Genomic DNA, 6,336 nt, shown 5'->3' with positions numbered 1-6,336 from the left:
CAACCTAAATACAGTCATATGTACTTAACTCCTTTGATAGCTTAAGCCTTCTGTAGCATGCAGCACATCCATTAAAAATCTAGTACCAAGCTGCCCACACCTGCACACCTAATCTTAGACTTGAATAGAACATACTCATACTGCAGGAGTGATGGCCAGCTCCATGGATCTAAAGAAATAGAAGAGGTGACCACACAAAGCAACAGGATGCTGTATAGTTATTCTTTATTAATAAAGAAGCACTATACAGCCTCCCATTGCAGTGTGTCCATCTCTTCTATTTCTTTGTTTTTTTGTGCTGGGCTATCACCTGATGGAAGGGAGCCGTGTCAGGTTTGGCTTTTTTGCTCACCAGAAGCAGTGTTTTCCTAATTTTGAAACCCATGGATGTGTACAACCTAAACTTATACTAAAGTTTCACTTTGAAGTACATTTTCAGAGTGTACTTAAAGAGGAAGTAAACCCTGATGAGTTTACTTCCTCTTTCATTCCCTGCAAAGGCAAAGCATAATGGACTACTATGCATCGCATAGTAGTCCATTATGTGTCACTTACCTGACACAGGAGCCAGCAAAGTCACCGCTGTCCCCTGTAGTCCGGCGCATCCATCTTCTTGGTGGGGTCTCGCAGCTCCGCCGCTGTCATTCGGCGAAGCCATGATGACGTCACTCCCGCGCATGTGCACGGGAGCCAACACGCGCGGCAGCTCCGTCGTTGAGAATGCCGCGCTCAGTACTCCTGCGCGCCGCTGTCTACGGCGCATGAGCCATAGACAGCGGTGCCTGTCTTCGGCAAATATCTCCTAAACCGTATAGGTTTAGGAGATATTTCTTGGACCTACAGCTAAGCCTTAAACTAGGCTTACCTGTAGGTCAAAGTGTGTTGTAAGGGTTTACAACCACTTTAATAAGGGTGTCCTGCTGGATGACTAATACCTCGTACACACAATCAAACAATCCGGTGGAAAAGTCCGGCGGACTCGAGTCCGCCGGACAATCCCGCCATGTGTGGGCTCCGGCGGACTTTTTTTTTACCCAAAAGTCCGGCGGACTAAGAAAGTATTTTTGCACTCCAATCTGTCCGCCGGACTCGCATTTCGGCGGACAATCCGGCCGTGTGTGTGCCAGTCCGCTGTACTTTTGAAATGAACGGACTTTTCCCGCCCGGAGAAAAGTCCGCTCATTTTGAGCGCGTCTCCAGGTAGCCGGGCCAGCGAAGGAGGCGTCGCTGGCCCCGTCACCTGGTATGAACTTAAAGGGGAACCCCTACGCCGAAAAATCGTCGTGGGGGTCCCCCCCAGGTCCATATCAGACCCTTATCCAAGAACGCTACCCGGCCAGCCAGGAAAGGGGGTGGGGACGAGCGAGCGCCCCCCCTCCTGAGCCGTACCAGGCCGCGTGCCCTCAACATGGGGGGTGCCTTGGGGAAGGGGGGCCACGCGGCCCCCCACCCCAAAGCACCTTGGACAAGGGCCTCTTCGGAATCTGGGATCCCCCTTTAATAAGGGGGCCCCCAGATCCAGGCCCCCCACCCTATCTGAAAGAGTATGGGGTACATTGTACCCCTACCCATTCACCTGTGAAAAAAAATGTAAAAAAAACACAACACACAAGGGTTAAAATTGTTTATTGCACAGCTCCGGGGGTCTTCTCGCCGGACTCCTCCGCTATCTTCTGCTAGCTCTTTTACTAGCGGAGGAGCCCGGCTTTCTTCTTCACCGCCGCACTCTTCTTCCGACTTTGGGGGCCTTGTCCCCCTCTTCGGTTCTTCTTGCCGGGCCACCGCGCCTTCTTCTAGCTTTTACAGGCAGTGGCCCGGTCTTCTGTCGCCGCTGTCTTCTGTTCTTCTCTTCTCTTCAGATGTTGCCTCGTCGCTGTCTCTGCTCACAATAACAGGAACGCGGCGCGCAGCGACTTATATAGAGACATCACCGGATGATGCCCCCGCCCATTATGATGTCACAGTCCCAGAGGATGCTGGGACTGTGACATCATAATGGGCGGGGACATCATCCGGCGATGTCCCTATATAAGTCACCGCGCGCCAAGTCCCTGCCATTGTGTCCGGAGAGAGCGACGAGGCAACATCTCCAGAAGAAAAGAGAAGAACAGAAGAGAAGAACAGAAGGCCAGAAGACAGTGGCGACAGAAGACCGGGCCACCGCTTGTAAAAGAGCTAGAAGAAGGCACGGTGCCCCGGCAAGAAGAACCGAAGAGGGGGACAAGACCCCCGAAGAGAGAGACAAGACCCCCGAAGTCGGAAGAAGAGTGCGGCGGCGAAGAAGAAAGCCGGGCTAGTAAAAGAGCTAGCAGAAGATAGCGTAGGAGTCCGGCGAGAATACCCCCGGGGCTGTGCAATAAACTATTTTAACCCTTGTGTGTTGTGTTTTTTTTACATTTTTTTTTCACAGGTGAATGGGTAGGGGTACATTGTACCCCATACTCATTCAGATAGGGTGGGGGGCCGGGATCCGGGGGCCCCCTTATTAAAGGGGGCTCCCGGATTCCGATAAGCCCCCCGCCTGCAGACCCCGACAACCAACGGCCAGGGTTGTCGGGAAGAGGCCCTTGTCCTCATCAACATGGGGACAAGGTGCTTTAGGGTGGGGGGGCCGCACGGCCCCCCCCTCCCCAAGGCACCCCCAATGTTGAGGACACGCGGCCTGGTACGGCTCAGGAGGTGGGGGGGGGGGCTCTTGCTCGTCCCCACCCCCTTTCCAGGTTGGCCAGGTAGCGTGCTCGGATAAGGGTCTGATATGGACCTGGGGGGACCCCCACACCGATTTTTCCCCTTTAAGTCCATACCAGGTGACGGGGCCAGTGAAGCCTCCTTCGCTGGCCCTGGCTACCTGGAGACGCGCTCAAAATGAGCGGACTTTCCTCCGCGTGTGTGGGCGAGTCCGTTCATTTCAAAAGTACGGCAGATAGTCCGGCGGACTTAGTACGCCGTATTAGTTCGCTGAAAAAGTGCCGTGTGTGGGCAAGTAGCTCGTTCGGAAAGTCCGGCGGACAGTCCGCCAGATAGTCGGCTACGTGTGTACGCGGCATAACTTGTGAGGTTAAACTATAGAAACACAGAAACAACACCAGACCAAAAATAAATGAAAAAGTCCAGAATTTTAATTGTTCGTAAATAAGACATAAAAACATCCAATGCATCCTTCATCAGGGTGATAGGAATAAACATAAAACAGAATCATATTGATGAAAGATTATGGGGGTTACTTAAGGCAAGTTCACTTTGCACTGAAAGTGCACTTAAAGTGCTCTTGGAAGTGGTAGATCTGAAATGAGTGGAAGCTCTGCTGATTCCATCATCCAAACATGTGCAAGCTAAAATACGTTTTTTTTATTTCCCTTGCATGTCCCCCTCGAATCTACAGCAACTTTACTTCCAAGTGCACTTTCAAGTGCACTTGCCGTGCAAAGTGGATTTTCCTTTAGTAAATAAATCCCTATGTCTATATATGCATTAATATGAATATATATCACCAATAAAAAAAAAAAATATATATATATATATATATATATATATTTATTTTTATTATTTGTTTTTTGAAACGGCATATAATGAAAGTAAATATATAAAATGTAGAAATATACTAAATTGAATCAAAAGTAAAATGTGCAAAAGACTACTACAACACAGAAACTAAGCTGCTGAAATAAAAATAGTTCATTATCTGTGAGGTTGGCAACAGTACTCATGTCTGATAAATAAAAATGTATTTCTATGTTAAAAGAATAACAATAGTAATTGCGTTTATGTATTACTGAGCACAATACTATGTAGGCTTTAGAAGGTTCACCTTTGGAACATGTTGCATGTTTCACCAGTCCTAGTAGTCTTCCTGCTCATTAAGAGGCGGCCTGTGGCACACACCCACGGCAAGCTCCGTGAGTCGGGTCGCGGGTCCCGCGGACTCTATGTCTGCGGGGATACCCGCGATCGTCTCACGGAGAGGAAGAACAAGCATCTCCCTGTTCTGCCTAGTGACAGTGTCACTGATCTCTGCTCCCTGTGATCGGGAGCAAGAGATCAGTGACGTGCCACGCCCCCCCCCCCCCCAGTTAGAATCACTCCCCAGGACATACCGTATTTATCGGCGTATAACACACACTTTTTTCCCCTTAAAATCAGGGGAAATAGTGTGTGCGTGTTATACACCGATCCGCCACGATTCCCTTGCGATTTTTGGGCTCTGGGCAGCTTTAAGCCGCTTTCGGCCCTTCTCGCGACTTTCGGCCCTTCTTGACAGGTTTTCGAGAGCGGCCAAAAGGCTCCGAGTACGGCCGAAAGGCTCCGAGTACGGCCGAGGTGGCCGAAAACCGCCTAGAAGCGGCGTGAGCGGCCGAAAGCCTCAGAGTACGGCCGAGGCGGGCACCGCCGAGATAGGAAGGACATCTCGGCGGCGCCATTTTTAAAAACAAAAGCTGAGGGGAAAACAATGACAAGGCTGCAATGAAGGACAGGCTGCAATGACAAGGCTGCAATGACAGACAGGCTGCAGGCTGCAATGACAAGGCTGCAATGATGGACAGGCTGCAGGCTGCAATGACAAGGCTGCAATGATGGACAGGCTGCAGGCTGCAATGACAAGGCTGCAATGATGGACAGGCTGCAGGCTGCAATGACAAGGCTGCAATGATGGACAGGCTGCAATGATAGACAGGCTGCATGAAAAGGCTGCAAATGACACTGACAAGGCTTCAGATGGACACTGATAAGGCTGCATTGATGGGCATTTAAATGTAAGATTTTTTCCCTTAAAAATTCCCTCCTAAAAGTTTTTTTCCTTAAAATTCCCTCCTAAACTTGGGGTGCGTGTTATACGCCGATAAATATGGTACTTAACCCCTTCACTGCCAGTGTCATTTACACAGGAATCAGTGCATTTGTTTATCACTGATTGCTGTATAAATGACAATGGTCCCAAATGTGTCAAAAATGTCCGATGTGTCCATCATAATGTAGCAGTCACGATAAAAATCGCTGATCGCCTCCATTACTAGTAAAAAAAAAAACATATATTAATAAAAAAGCCATAAAACTATCCCCTATATTGTAAACGCTATAACTTTTGCGAAAACCAATTAATAAACGCTTATTGAGATTTTTTTTAAAACAAAAATATGTAGAAGAATACGTATTGGCCTAAACTGAGAAAAAAAAAGTTTTTTTATATATATTTTTGGGGCAAATTTATTATAGCAAAATGGAAAAAAATGTGCTTTTTTTTTCAAAATTGGTGCTCTTTTTTTGTTTATTGAGCAAAAAATAAAAACCGCAGGGGTGATCAAATACCACCAAAAGAAAGCTCTATTTGTGGGGGAAAAAGGATGTCAATTTTGTTTAGGAGCCAAGTCACACGACCGCGCAATTGTCAGTTAAAGCAACACAGTGCTGAATCGCAAAAAGTGCTCCGGTCTTTGGCCAGAAAAATGATTTGGGGCTTAAGTGGTTAAGGAGAACCTGTCATCAAAAAATCATCACGCAGTGGACGTTTTGTGTGCCCTAAAATAAACCTTAGTGTATTATTTACTGAAATTTGTGTTTCCTAGACCCTTGTGGTAATATCGTGTGACATAAAAAATTGGAAATGCCACTGTTTTATTCTCTAGGGTGTCTCGTTTTCAGAAAATATATGTTATATATGATGATTTTCAGCTCTGGCAGCGAAAGGGTTAAAGGGCTGTTTTTGAATTACCAAGAGAATAATAATAGTGGGAGGGGCAAACATTGTTCCTGCCCACTATGTATGGGATGCTGGCAGATTAATTTAAATAAAGGGAATTTTTATTTATATTTGACACATTTTTTGAACTGTTAAAAAAATTACTTACCTTTGATTGGTCCACTTGAATATTAACGGCCATGCCACGAGTTGATCACCTATAAAAAAGGAAAAAAATGCGTCAGAAGCAGCAGTTTACCAGACCAAGAAGAGAAGATCACATCCCTCCCTCCCTTCCCATGTTGCGGCTTATTATGAGGTTTTTTGTCCTTTTCTTTGAAAAGGGACTGTTTTTTAGTTATTTAATTGGCTTGAGCTCTGATAGCTAAGCCGTTGTAATGATATTGTTATTTATGTGTTATTATCAGTTATGTTATAAAAGTGAAATGGATTATATTACATTATATATACCTATAATAAAAGGCCTCAGCCATTAAACTCCACATACATGTGTGTCCAGTAATTCCTTTTAATATTTTGATATGTTAACCACTTCAATACCGGGCACTTAAACACCTTCCTGCCCAGACCAATTTTGAGCTTTCAGCGCTGTGCACTTTGAATGACAATTGCGCGGTCATGCTACACTGTACCCAAATGAA

This window comes from Lithobates pipiens, unplaced genomic scaffold, assembly GCF_037356315.1.
Source record: "Lithobates pipiens isolate NorthernLeopardFrog02 unplaced genomic scaffold, aLitPip1_a1.2 Scaffold_16, whole genome shotgun sequence".
Taxonomy (NCBI): Eukaryota; Metazoa; Chordata; class Amphibia; order Anura; family Ranidae; genus Lithobates; species Lithobates pipiens.
The sequence above is the reverse complement of the archived record's forward strand: the minus strand, read 5'-3'. Positions refer to the sequence as shown.